Source organism: Fukomys damarensis, unplaced genomic scaffold (genome assembly GCF_012274545.1).
Source record: "Fukomys damarensis isolate Sample0158 unplaced genomic scaffold, DMR_v1.0_HiC HiC_scaffold_39, whole genome shotgun sequence".
In the NCBI taxonomy this organism is placed as follows: domain Eukaryota; kingdom Metazoa; phylum Chordata; class Mammalia; order Rodentia; family Bathyergidae; genus Fukomys; species Fukomys damarensis.
The window spans coordinates 101,363,109-101,377,568 of NW_022900951.1; the positions used below are offsets into that span (position 1 = coordinate 101,363,109).

The window sequence follows — 14,460 nt, forward strand, 5'->3', positions numbered from 1 at the left end:
TGATTTTTCTCATTTTAACTCACAGACATGCAACATGCTACTAATTTACACAGAAAAATTGTGTCAGCATGACGTGGTCTATAGTACAGTAAGGTTGTAAAATTTATATTTAATAGTCTCAATCATATATCTATGATAAACTTTGCTCTTTTAGAAAATGTTTTCTAGGAGAAACTCATCTGCTTTTGAACTAATAAAACAGATTAACTAGATTTCTTACTAGAATTTGCCTTTTGTAAATATGTTCACCATTTCTAACTTAATTTTTTCAACTTTTGATGACAAGTACCTAGGAACTTAAATATTTCTGTAGTTTGGATGAGCAATTAAGCCCATTAAGCCTTCAATTTGTTACGGAGTACAACATATAGGAAAATGTTCATTACTGTTTAATATGCAAGCTATTCCGTAGGTATATAAAACTCTTTGAGGTTCATTTCTTTATTGCACTTATAATAACTGTTGACATATAATTATAATAAAATAAGACCTTAAATTTTTCAAAATGTGAGGGGTAAATATAATCAGTAATTTAAATATTGTTCCTCATGCAATGCCTTGAGAAATTATTCTGCCTGGAGCAAGTATTGTTTTCTTATATCCATATCCCTCTTGGATTAATTAAAATGTTATTTTATCATATCCATATTGAAAATATGACACTTAACACAACTAATTTATTTAGCAAAAGAGATAAACAATTTCTGACATTATATTTCTGCTACATATCTGGACTTCATACTTATCACAGAGAATAAGAGTCATATGATGAAACAATTACAAGCCATAGATTATTTAGAAAGAAACAGTGTTAAATAACTGTTTTAAAAAAATCACAAATTTTCCTTCCTGTAAATGGGTAGAGAATTTAAAATACAACACAGATAGGACTCACATTAAAGGCAGCACACCAAAAAAAAAAATTCTAAATGATGAACATCATAAATTTAGGGTCAGGGTAATTATTCACATTAAATGTGACCAGATTTTCTAAATGGTTCTGTTATATAGACATCTCAGATAGTATATATAAAAATGTAAAATGATTTGCCTTAGAAACCTGCCCCATGCATGTAATGAAAAACACGTCTCAATAGAGCAGTTATGAGTCTATATTCCTCACAGAGAAGTTGGCAAGCGTTCAAACATACCATGATAAGGGAGCGGTGCTGTGCATTAAAGTTACATGAACTATAAACATATTATTGGAGAATGATTTTCTTGGGCAAAACAAAAACTGAACTGGAATAGGAGGGAAAAGTGTAAGAACAGCGAAGAACAAGCAGCAGTCTTTTCTCATCCATATCAAAATGGTGTAATAAATTACTCTCTTCTCTCTCATACTGTCAGGAGAAAACGATGTTTAGATTAAACCTCACTAAGGCCTAAAAGGATAATTTGTCAGTATTTTCTAGCTTACTACCAATGCAGTATTGATTTGCCAGGGCCCTTCTTTCTATTTTATTTACACTAATTCAGTCTGGAACAACTGAAACCCAACTTGTTGGAAAGCAAGATATTTCTTTAAGTCTCATGGGCCCAAGGTATAAGTTACACAAAAATATGCCCAAATTATTCTTTCTAGTTCTTGTGGGTAAAGAACAATCCCTTTAGTGAAGGCGAATTGTGATCAGAGAAAGCCACTTTTCTGTTGAGATTTACCTTGGGCTAATATATTTTTATAAAATTATGATTCTTAGGAGAATGTGACTTAAAAAAACTTTCAAATATCTCTGAATTTAGCAGACTCGCGACTAGTTCTAGGCAGCTGCTTAGAAATGAGAAGCAAAATGGAAACGTCTCGGTAAACCTTCTTGTGGCTAAGGCTGATCAAAATGGCGCTATTTACTTTGATAGACACATGACAAAGCTGAGGGACAAACCTACACTTCAAGCAGAAGATAAAATTACTTCCAACACCTTCCTTGTTCCTAGGCAAGTTTAACACATGGTATAGTTTAGATCCATTAGAAGCAATCAAAGATTGAAATACCTGCTGCACATATACTGAGAAAAACTAAAAAAATATATTCAAGTATTTAATCAAGGAGTTTGCATTGCTTATTTCCTTTCCTGTCCTTTATTTGTGGTTATTTTTGTTGTGTGCTATATTTTTTTTTCTTCTTGCCCCATGGCCTTATTTTTGTTTGTTTGTTTTTGGTACCAGGGATCAAACTTGGGCCTTTGCACTTACGAGGCAGGCGGAAACAATGAGCTAAATCCCTGGGCCTGTGGCACTGTTTTTTTCTCAATGTAAGTATGGAGAGACTGATGCTGACCTTCTGTCTGCCGTTCTGTTTCAGCTTTTACTGACACCACCTCAAAATCTGACATGACTTTGGATTAATAAAATCTCATTCTAACATCTTATTACTTTATTATCCTAGACTTAATTGAGGTGAAACTTTTCTATAGATTCACATTTCTTGATAACTTTGGATTGATTGATTAATTCAAATTGGAATGCATTTTATAAAATCCAATTGATGCATTACTTTATAAAATATGATTGTGCCTTCATAAACAAAAGATTCAATAATTTTCACACAGAAACAAGCAGACAAGTCAGTTAGATGACATGTCAGTTAGTAAATCAAATTTTTGACAGCTTTGATTGACTTGCTTATTTTCATAAATCACTCAAAAAGATACATGTATGTGCATGGTTATTTATAGACAATCAATTGGTATTCACTATTTCTTAAACCATGCTGACTATAAAGTTATCTAAGATGGTCAGTTGACTTATAATGTAGTTGTGATCGAATATAGTTATGTCTACATGCAATGATTTGGCATATCAATTACAGTTGTTTCTCCTTGCACAAATCAGCTTGAATATTTTTTGGGTTTTGTTTTTGTTTTTTTCATTGAGGTTTTTGGTATTTTTTAGGTAAACAATACAGTTACATTAATCTTTGGGATCTTGAACATTTGCATGACAGATCTTAGTTCTCATTTTTTCCCCATACCCCTGAATATTTTTGCACGTAAAAAATTATAACAAACTCAAACCAAATCCAGGAAGCCAGAAAACAGTTCTACCTGATTCAACTACTAATTTGGGGATTTTAAAAACTACTGATTATATTGAACTGATTGGCCGAGCCCTTCAAAAACCAATCTAGTGGCTGGGTGTGGTGGTGCATACCTGTAATCCCAGAATTTGGGAGGCTGAGGCAGGAAGATTGCCACAAGTTTGAGGTCTTTAAAAAATCATTAAAAATAAATTGTGTAAGAAATAGTCATTCAAATCAATCAACAACAGTTGTTTGGATGTGTGTGTAGAAATTAAACATTATCTAAAAATTACATTTCTATATTCATTTATTCATTCAAAAGTATTTGTGGAAGCCCTGCTACATGCCATACGTAGGCTGTTCTAGGAGCTTTACATACTTTAATAAACCACAAAATCATTAAAAATAAATTGTGTAAGAAATAGTCATTCAAATCAATCAACAACAGTTGTTTGGATGTGTGTGTAGAAATTAAACATTATCTAAAAATTACATTTCTATATTCATTTATTCATTCAAAAGTATTTGTGGAAGCCCTGCTACATGCCATACGTAGGCTGTTCTAGGAGCTTTACATACTTTAATAAACCACACACACACACACACACACACACACGCGCACACACACACACACACAGAGCTCCCAGGCCTCATAAAGCAATTCTGCTCAGAGGAAGTAGACAAAAAGAATATATGTAGAATATTAGGAAATGATATAGTAGATGATATATGCCATGGAAAAAAGAAAAAATAAAGTGAGGAAAATTTATTGGGACGTCAGATATAAGGGTAAAAATTACAGCAGTAGGTATATGGGTCACAGGAAGCCTATATGAGAAGGAGACATCTGAGCAAAGGCTTGAAAGAGGCATGTGAGTTACACATGCAAAATCTGGAGCAAGAAAATTCTAAGCAAAGAAAGCAGCCAGTAAAGTTCTTAAAGCAAAAGTATGTCTCAAGTTTTTAAGGGACTGACAAAGATGTCAATTTCATTTGGAAGGGTTAACAAGAGAAAATGCAGGACATAAGATCAGAGAGGTTACAGGGAGCTATGTCAAGGAGGGCATTCTAGGCCGCTATAAATATTCTACTCTGAGTAACACAAGAAGTCAACTATAGTACTTTTAGCAGATTGGCCTTTCATTTTAAAAAGATCACTCTTGGATTCATGGAAATCTGTCAGAGAGATATTGAATTAATCTATTTGACAAATTAGGGTGGCTTATACAGGGTACTAGCAGTGGACATAGTAGGAGGATGAACAGCTTGTTAAGAGTGGAGGAAAAGTACGAGAGGAATAGAGCTTTTAGGATGATTCCATTTTGGCCTGAGCAAGTGGTAAGATGGAGTTTTCTTCAACTAAATTGGAGATGTCTGTGAATGGAGTAAGTTTCAGGGAGTAGGGAAGATTAGAACTTAAAGTTTCAACAAAGTGAGTTTAAGTACCTATTAAACATTCCAATGAAATTATGGAGCCAATAGTTGAAAATGGATGCTGAAAGAGAGGCCTTTGGTTGAGAAAGAAACTTGGGAGTGATCAGTATAATAGATGCCTGAAGACTATGAGATCACCAAGTGAATAAGCATAAATGTGAAGACTCAAGGACAAAGAGGTGAACGTGGGTGTGTGCAGATAGTAAAACGTCAGGGTGAAGAAGAGTGGACAAAGATGAAAGAATAACAACTGAGGTAAGAGGACAACTGACAGAGTATGATATCCCGAAGGCTATGTGACGAAAGTGCAGAGAACTCAAGTTCTTCAGGGGACACATCAGAACCTAGGATTTGTACTTTTTGTTTGGCTTCTTTCCAAATAGTGGTAACCGATGTCTATAAAACGTGATAGAAGATAAATTTTTGGATTATCTCACAAAGGCTTCTAGTTTTCTCATGGTAAAGAGGCTTAAATGATCATTTGGAATTTTTGTATAGGCCACAAAGTCTCCCTAGATTTAGGAGAACTATTTCAGCAAATATAAACTTTCCAGTAAAAATAAAGGGTAGGTTTTCTTAGAAAACATTAAGATAAATGAAAAGTATTTAAACTCAAATTTCTAGAAAATAGTGGCCATAAAATTGAAAACAAAAAATTAAATGTATGGAGTTTGGTGAATGAGGCAATGTTATTTAAATTCAGCTATTAAGTATCAGAGTCATTTGATCATGGAAACATAATTAGGTATACGTTGTTAAGACTATAAAATGACAAATACATATTTTTGGTTTCAAAGGAAAATGGCCGGATATACATTACATGCAGATATCTTTTTGTTCTGTAACTGTTAGTTTCCTCAGAAAACTTAAAAACATAAAACTGCTTGTCCACTAGACAGCAATATATCCATGCTCTGCTTCTTCTCTAAAACAGGAGTTTGATCTCTAAAGAGTGCTTTTCAAATAAACAAATAAATATATCCTTTCTAGAAATGAAACTATAATTTCACGGAGACAATCCAAATGAGTAGTTGATTTCAGAGTATTGTAAAGAACAAAAAAAATCATCTAATAATATTATCTAATATATTTTCCCATCCTACTTGCAAAGAAACACACACACACACACACACACACACACATGTTAAAGAAGTAAAACAAACACTAACAGTGAGAATTATCCTGAAGGAAGTATTACTGTTCCCTCGTTTTTTTCAGAGATGGCTTGTGTTTTTTTATAAATTTATTTTAAAACAATAAAAATTCTGTAAGCAGCAATTATTGGCTATTTTTTAAAGTGGTCTAGAAAACAGGTGACTTGGATTTGTTCTTTTGTGAAAATATTTTCATCTCATTCAGGAACTAGGTTAAATAAAAGACAATAGCATATGATACATTGTTCAAAAGGGACAAAAAGCACAGAAAAAAAAATCCTTTCAAATTTTCATCCATACTACCTAGTTCATTGACTACTGAAAAATTAGTCATTTATTTTGAAAACTTCCTGAAAAATAACGAATGTGATCATTTTGTATGCCAAATATGTACTAATAAAAATAAGTTTTAAAAATCCTACAAGCAAATGACTTCTGATGCCACAAAACCAATTCATGTGGTTCACCTTTCTGATTCTTAACTGTGAATTGTTCTCAGCAAATCCTATTTTCATTTATTGAATATTTCCTATAATTATTTTATTCAAAATTAAAGTAAGTTAAACATTTCAAAAACATAAATCACATATGCTATAACACCATTAAAAACCACACAAAGTGTAGTATTTTGGATATCATGGTCTTTACACTTCCAGTGATAACATACTAATGAGTTATTAAATGCATTTACTGGATCATGACATTACAAAGAAATTAAAGTGGAACAGAGTAGAATGTCACAGTATGCTATTCATAATAACACTATGTATTTTCTGTTGAAATTTTTACAGTTTTTATTTATAGATTCATTGTGCACTGAATTATAATGTGAAATATATTTTTATACTGAGCAAAAATCTATTATTATACACAATGACTCAAACCCTGTGTTTGTTGTTTAAAGATGTGTCTTAAAGACTGCTCCAATTCAGTGCATATATTGTTGTCTCATTTTGTTTTTGTTCAATGTATTGAAATATTTTGGGTATCCATAAAACACTATAAAGTGCAGCATTACAATCACCTCTGTTCCTCATCACTCAGCTTAAGAAATAAAATGTTCTATACAAAAAATGAGCAATATCAATGGAGTTGAAATGCCCTGTACAATTTCCCCTGAGTCCTCCTACCTCTCCCATCACGCCTCTCTCTTTTTTTTTTAGGGCCACAGACCATTTCACTGCATGAATATACCAATATTCCATAAATTATTCAAGCGGCTTCCTGTTGATAAACATTCTGATTGGTATCTCTGATTTTCCAATATTTCAGATGCTGCTGCTGTGAACACCCTCATGCATATCACTGTGTGCTCATTCAATATCTGTTGGATAAATTTCAAGAACTGAAATTGCTGGGTCAAAGGAGTAATATTTATTGTTAGATATTGTCAAATTTTCTTTCATGGGGACTATTTATACTCATATAATCAATGTTTCATGCACATTTTTCAAAGAAGTATGTTATCAAATTTTATTATTGTCAATATTATAGGTAATCAATGATAACATTATAATTTAAATATGAATTTCTCTTAGGAGTGAGGGTTAACACTTTCATATGTTCAAGAATCATTCATTTCTTTTTCTGTGCTTTATATTCTTTTTTTCTATTTTGCTTTAGAAATTTTCTCTTGTTGTCTGTAAGCGGAAAAGTGGGCAAAGGATGAGAACAGCCAATTCAGAAAAAATGCTTCAAGTACATATAAAAAGATGTCCAGGCTCAAAGGTAAATAAAAATAAAACAACACAAAGAGATAACATATTTCATCCAATAATTTGGGCATTAGAAATCTCTATTCTCACTAAAAGTATTAATAAGGATATGAGAAAACAAGCACTCTTCACATAGCGTTAGTAAGTAGACATACTGGTAATTCTTTTTTTATTGGGATTCTTGGTAATATCTATAAGCAATGCTAAGTGCATATATCCTTGGGCCGTGATTTCTACTTCTAAGAAATTATTCAAGCAGTGTATATAAAAGGATTTCTATATGCATGAAACGTGCAACACTATTTTTAAGTTCAAAGCACTGGAAACATAGATGTATACCAACAGTAGATGACTAAATAAAACATGCTACATAATAAGTAAACAGAATCCCATATAGCTATTTTAAAATCGGGTATACCTGTACCAAAACCACGAGAAAATATCCAGGAAATCCTAACAGGAAAATGTTATTAGATTTTCTTTAGTATGTGATCCAATATATACACACACAGATAAATTTTGGAATGATATATTTTCCACTATTCTGATTGAATAGCTTTCAAGTATGATACCTGAAGGGTGAAGCGGGAGGGAGGGAGGAGGATGTTTCACTTTCTCACTTTAAAACTGTTTTTATTGTTTTAATTTTAAGCCATAAGCTGATATGACTGTAATACTAAAAAAAGATAGTAGTTAAAAATTACCTACTAAAATGAGCTTGTTATATCAATATTAATAATGGTTTGCAGTTCAGGATCATCAATGTGATTTGCAAATGTAAGAGCATAACAACCACCACAGAAGTTGCTCACCCACACATAAAGTAATCCCAGTGACTTACACATTTGATCTGATAATGTAACATCTCTAAAAGAGCTGTTACAAAGTCAAATGCACTGTCTCATAGTTGCCTAATAGGTCCAACAGGGCCATTACAATGTCAGTTACATGGCAGGGCTCTTGCCAAAGCTATTATCAAGTCATTGTATTGTTTCACATACTTCTTTGACATTCCAGTGGTTCATGAGGAACTGTTATCATTGATATGGAAGTGTCCCATATAACTTACACTACCAGGGAGCAACAAAAAAAGCAAAGGAAAGAAATGTAAAACAATCAAGCAATTCCTTCAACTAAATGTACATGAACACCCCACAAGGTCAAATATCTGAAGGAATAACTTTTCATTCTGGAATAACTATTATGTATCATCTGCAAAACACCAATGTTAGTTTAGCCAGCTTTTCATAACTCCAGCTTTTTCCTTGGTGAAATGTACAATGTTAGAATGGCATAAGCATGGCTGTGATGGTGTGGTGTTTATTGGTAGAACATGCTATATTACCAGGGTTCTGTGGCACAGAAACAACAGGGAATAGTACTAATGCATTTTCTGGCTGTGATGGAACTGTATCTGACATTCCCTTACCTGGAAAGTTCCTGAGCATCATGTAAGGAGCTCAGCTCTCTAACAACCATGAAAATCAACACAGTTCCTGAATAGTTCAAATCCCAGTTCTACTTTAAAGGGATACTCCAATGATTATAGGAGATAAAAAAAAAATAGCACGAGTTACCCCTCTACCAAGTGTGACATGCTTTAGTGAATTTCCTCTCACAGTTTTGGCAAAATAAGTTTGTAGCCTATTGAAATGATGCGTTATTTAGTAAAAGGAAAGTGCACAGGTTTTTACATAATTTGAAATGAAAGAAAGTAGAATGAATTCTTCTAGGCTAGCAAGTTTCCTAGGACACTAGATGTTTAGATATTTCAGAAGTCACATTGCATCTCTGTCTAACTTTGATAACAGAAATATCACCTTATAGTGCAGATCATAAAGCAAATGCATCATAAATGAGTAGCGATAGATAACCACAACATTTGTTGAACATTCAATTACAATAGAACATTATAAAGTGCATTATATTTATTTTCTCATCTCATAGTCACAGAGAACCCCCAAAACATTGAAGTAGGAAATCTCTGTATTTTATAGACTAAGTAATTTAGGCTTGGAGAGCTATAGTTACCTGTCAAAACACATACACAATTGAAGTTGCTTAACTAGGGGCTAAATTTAGGGCTATCTTACCATAGCCACCATAACCAATCACTACAGAGAACGTTGTTTATGTACGTTGCACTAGTATAAGCATTTTTACTTGAATAATTTGTTTCACATTCCTTGTGCTCTCACATCCAGCTGGTACTAACTAAACAGTGCTAAAATTAACTTGTTATTTCTCAGTGCAAGTTTGCCCCACAAATTGATTACATTCATTGTTGCGGGTTGGTGTATGGTGCATGATTATCTTTACTTCCCTTAGCCCTCCCTTTCCTCCCTATCCTTCCGTCTCTAGTTCCTCTTCCCATTTTCAGAGTATTTATCTCCCTCTTTTATATTATTTGTCTTTTATTTTGCCCTTTAAATTATTCATATTTTTATTTCTCATCTTAGAGAAATCGTGTAGTATTTGTGCTTGTATGTCTGATTTATTTCACTTAACATTGTTGGTTATACACATGCAGAAAACTGAATGTAGACCCATATCTTTTCCATGTACTAAAATAAAATAAAAATGAATCAAAGACCTGGATGTTAAATCAGAAGCAATTAATCTGCTGGAAGATAAAATAGATAAAACTCTTGAAGACATAGGCATTGCTAAAGGCTTTTTGAACAAAACCCTTTATGCGTGAGAAATAGTACTGAGAACCAAGAAATGGCATGATATGAAATAAAAAAAACTTCTGCACAGCAGAAGGAAAACCAATGGAATGAAAAGAAAACATATAGAATGGGGAAAAAATCTTGCCAGCTATTTCTCAGAGGCCTAATATGTAGAATATATAACTTACTGAAAAATCATACCCCTAAATAAACACCCAACCAGAAAACAGGCAGTTGAATGAATAGACAATTCTAAAAAGAAGTACAAATGGCCAATAAAAATAGCTTTTTTTTTTCCCTCCCTAAAGACCTCTTTGCATATATGTGCTAGCTTGACACTAACTGACCTCCACTGGTAACTGCTTCCAAAGTCAAATGTATAGTCTCTACAAAGCAATATTTGTACTACTAATCTTACCCACTGCTTGTGGCTGATGAGAATAGTTGTAGCAATCTAAGTCAAGGGGGAAAAATGATTTTGTCTCCTTGGAATTAAAAAATGACACTAAAAAATAACTGCTTTATCTTAGCTTCAGTCCTGAAGAGAAGAAAGTTAAACAGGGTAATCTGTATGGGGTTTTATTCTGTCTTTTGGGTGCAGATCTAGGGAAATGTTTATCTGTAGAGAAAAGTTTAAAGCAAGTAGTTTTAAAAGAAAAAGCAAAATCTTAGCAATGCTTCTGATCTAATTCTTTCCGTGGTCTAGCTACGCTCTTACTTGCAGTTTCACGAATCACTCTCCTGTGCCTCTAGTAAGTGTTTTTTGTTCAAGCTAGATCAAGTTGGTTTCTGTTGCTTGCAATAAACCATCCTAACAGGGCATCACTCTCTCCCATGAGACTATAAATTCCTTGAGGTTGGGGGAGTGTGCTATTCATTTATCATATACCCCTAGAATCTAAAAACAGAACTTGGAAAAGAGTAAGTGCTCAATAAATACGACTTGAACAGAAATATCATTATCATCAAGACTAAAAGTACAAATAATTTATTTGTAATTTATACATTATTACATTTTACGAATGGCTTTTTCTATTTCTCTCCATTTAGCCTCTTTGTAAATTGTTTCTTTTTAACATCTGACTTCTTCATTCAGGCCGTATGTGAAAAACACACTCTTGGAAATTGATTTTTCAAATTTAGCTGCTGATACTGTTTTTCTGTTCAGCCAAATATATAATCAGAACTAATCCTTGAGGGCTACCTTAATCACTGAAGTCGACCCTCAGGTAGGATTGTTAAATTCTGAAAAATGCCCATTGAATCCCTTGTCAGAGGCAGATGTGTGTTTTAGATGAGTGTAGGTCTAAACTACTGTAGTATTTATTTCCTTTTAAGACTCTCACAAAAAAGGAGAGAAGAGAAATAAAAAAAATATTATCTCTCAGTTTAATTTTCCGCTTCAGAAAAACACACATTTGTCATTTACATAGTTCATACTATGCTTTGGATCCTGTGGCTAAGTATTAAAGTTATAACCAGGCTCTGTCTTCAAATAGTTTCTAGTGTAGTGCTTGCTAACAACTATTGTGAGCTTAGAAAATATAACACTCTAGCACTAGCCTTGGATGAACAGTAATGTTGGTTGTAAGGTAACACAGCAATGGGGAAAGTGTAGAATGAAGGAAACATGATGGTCATTATCAAATTTCACCTAGGCACTGACTGCCCATAGATAGGTCCCAGGAAACAGCTAACCTAAGTGACTCTGCATATTTTCTCAAAGACAATTATGCATGAAAACAAGATGAAATATTTATTTAGGATAAATTTGAATGGAAAGAAATACAATGTATTTATGCTCTGATACAAAGATATCTGTTACCTGATAATTTTCCTTCCTCTTACATGAGGTCTTTTGGTTCAAGTGTATCAGTTCTAATTTGAGTTTATCGTAATTTTTCATGTGTTACAACACTTCAGGGATTTAAATTAAGAGCAACCAAATAGAGTTGATAAAATGAGAAAAAAATATTCTGAAAGTCTTCTTCAACTAATGAAAGAAAAAATTATTTTAGACATGATTCTAAAAAGAGGAGTAGAAAATTTAACTCATCCAGTGTTCTCCTAAGATGGACAAAAGTGGATCTTTGAAATCACGCCTCAGAATTTGCGTTGGAAAAGTCATCAAAATTAACAATTTTCTTTATGTTTACTTTTATCCCACATTCACAGCAATAAGGCTTAAATAATCTTAAACTGGTCTTTAACAATTGTGCCTGATCTCATCAATGAAATCTTAAAACTAAACTGTATAGGAAGACAGAAACAAAATAATATGTTTATGGACACTAAGGCATAAAATCTGACATAATGAAATGTAAAATAGAAATAATTTAAGCAGACTTACTCTTCAAAGGAGTATATATAAATTCAAGATAATGAAATAGATGCCCTCTTATCCATGCTTTCATGAATGTATGATCTCAATGGAAAGTAGTTTCTTCTGTACACAAATAACAAGTTTACATTCAGAGAAAATAATTTGTTTTCTCAAATTAACCTGCCTTTGGAAAAGAAAAACATTTCATATCTTCATCTCAACTCAAACTTCCGCTGCAAAAATCTATGGAAATTTTAAAGGCAAGCTCGGCCTGGTTATCATTGATTGAAATTTTATGAAATCCATATTGGTGAAATTTTATCATGTCATAATCATGTTATCAAATTATATATTCCTTACTGAAAGCAATCGTAAGAGTCAAAGTAAGACATACAAAATTGTGAGATATTCATAAAAAGTTGTTCAAATCCATGTTACATACATATATGACCTTAGGGAGAAAAAATACTCTTTTAAAAACTATGTATTGGGTTGTGGGGAGAAAGGAACCCTTCTCCATTGTTGGTGGGAGTGCAGACTGGTGCAAGAACTGTGGAAATCAATATGGAGATACCTCAAAGAGCTGGGACTAGAGGTTCCATTTGACCCAGCCATCCCTCTGCTGGGTATCTCTCCAAAAGAATTAAAAGAATCATACCACAGCGACATATGTGTACCCATGTTTATAGTGGCACAGTTTGTAATAGCAAAAACTTGGAAACAGCCCAAATGCCCATCAACTGGAGACTGGATAGAGAAGATGTGGTTTTTATATAAAATGGATTACTACTTAACCATAAAGAATAATAAACTACAGACATTTATAGCCAAATGGATGAACATTTAGGCCATACTCTCAAGTGAAATAAATAGGACACACATGTAAATACCGAATAGTTTCTCTGGTGTGAAAAACTAAAAGTGTAAATAAGGTTGAAATTGTATAATTGATAATGTGAAATATAAAGACAAAGTCTAAAGGAATAGGGGAAGTAGGAAGGGTAGGGGAATGGAGAGAAAGGAAAAGAAAACTATGAGAAAAAAAGAAAAAGTCTTTGTAAATGGGTGGGTGGGGGTGAAGGGAGTACAGGGGAATGGAGAAAAAGTAAAGATACCTCATGTGAAGGTACAAGATTCCAACAATGAATGTATCTGTACTATATACCTATGTACTATATAAGTACCAATAAACTTAATGGAAAAAAAACTGTGTTGTCCTTATTTAACTGGTTTCTGAATTGTTTTTAGCACTTTCTCATATGCAAAATGGGAACAATAACAGATCTATTTCACAGACTAATCATTAGGATAAAACGAGACAAAGATATGAAAACTGTGCTTGAAAATTCTGAAATACTGATCACTATTATAAGAATGTACATTGCATGTTACAAGTACTGTTCAATATATATATATACATTGGATATGAGAATCCTACTGGAGGTGTTTGAGAAGGTCCCAACACAGACTAAGGCATGCAAACCATTTAAAAGTGTTCCTTTCACTCTCCCTATGCAAAGTGGTATAGCCCAGTGAGCACAGTATAGGTAAAATTAGAAAATCAGTGTCCTCTCACGAAAGAATGATGATATCAATATAAGCTTACAGAAATGCATGGATTTTTTTATTTTAAGATGTTTTTTATAATTGATGTTATGAATAAAATGTGATTTTTTTCCTCATTGAGTTTATCGGTACATTTTAGGGATACAGTACAGTTACAATCGTTATTGGGATGTTGTACCTTTACATGACAGGTCTTGGTTCTCATTAAGCCAGGCTGTGAGCCTGTGGAAGAAAAGAACAAGGGCATCCACTAGGCAGTATTTGAAAGTTATGCAAAATCGGATCTGTAACTGAGTTAATGGTTAAAGCCTGTAAACAGTGACAAATATCCAGAAAGTCACGGACATAAGCTCAAGCCAAACTAATTTCAACCTCTGCTCCCACGTTATATCAGTTTTCCCATTCCATTTAAAATCATATCTTGTTATTTTCCCCAGCCCCCCCTTCCCATTGCCTCCTTTTCACCACCAAAATGCACATGATGAAATTTGCCAGTGTAAAGAATGAAGATATGCTGCCACTGGATTAATCTTTGCCAAATTTGTTGACCAGGCCTATATGCCACTTGTCAGAGTG

The 14,460-nt window shown here is 33.3% G+C and overlaps 1 protein-coding gene across 1 annotated transcript in view; it reads right to left on the reverse strand.

The window, feature by feature from the left end:
• Tenm1 (teneurin transmembrane protein 1) overlaps positions 1–14,460 on the reverse strand; it is a 788,119-nt gene that overhangs the window by 468,942 nt on the left and 304,717 nt on the right. The window lies entirely within an intron of this gene.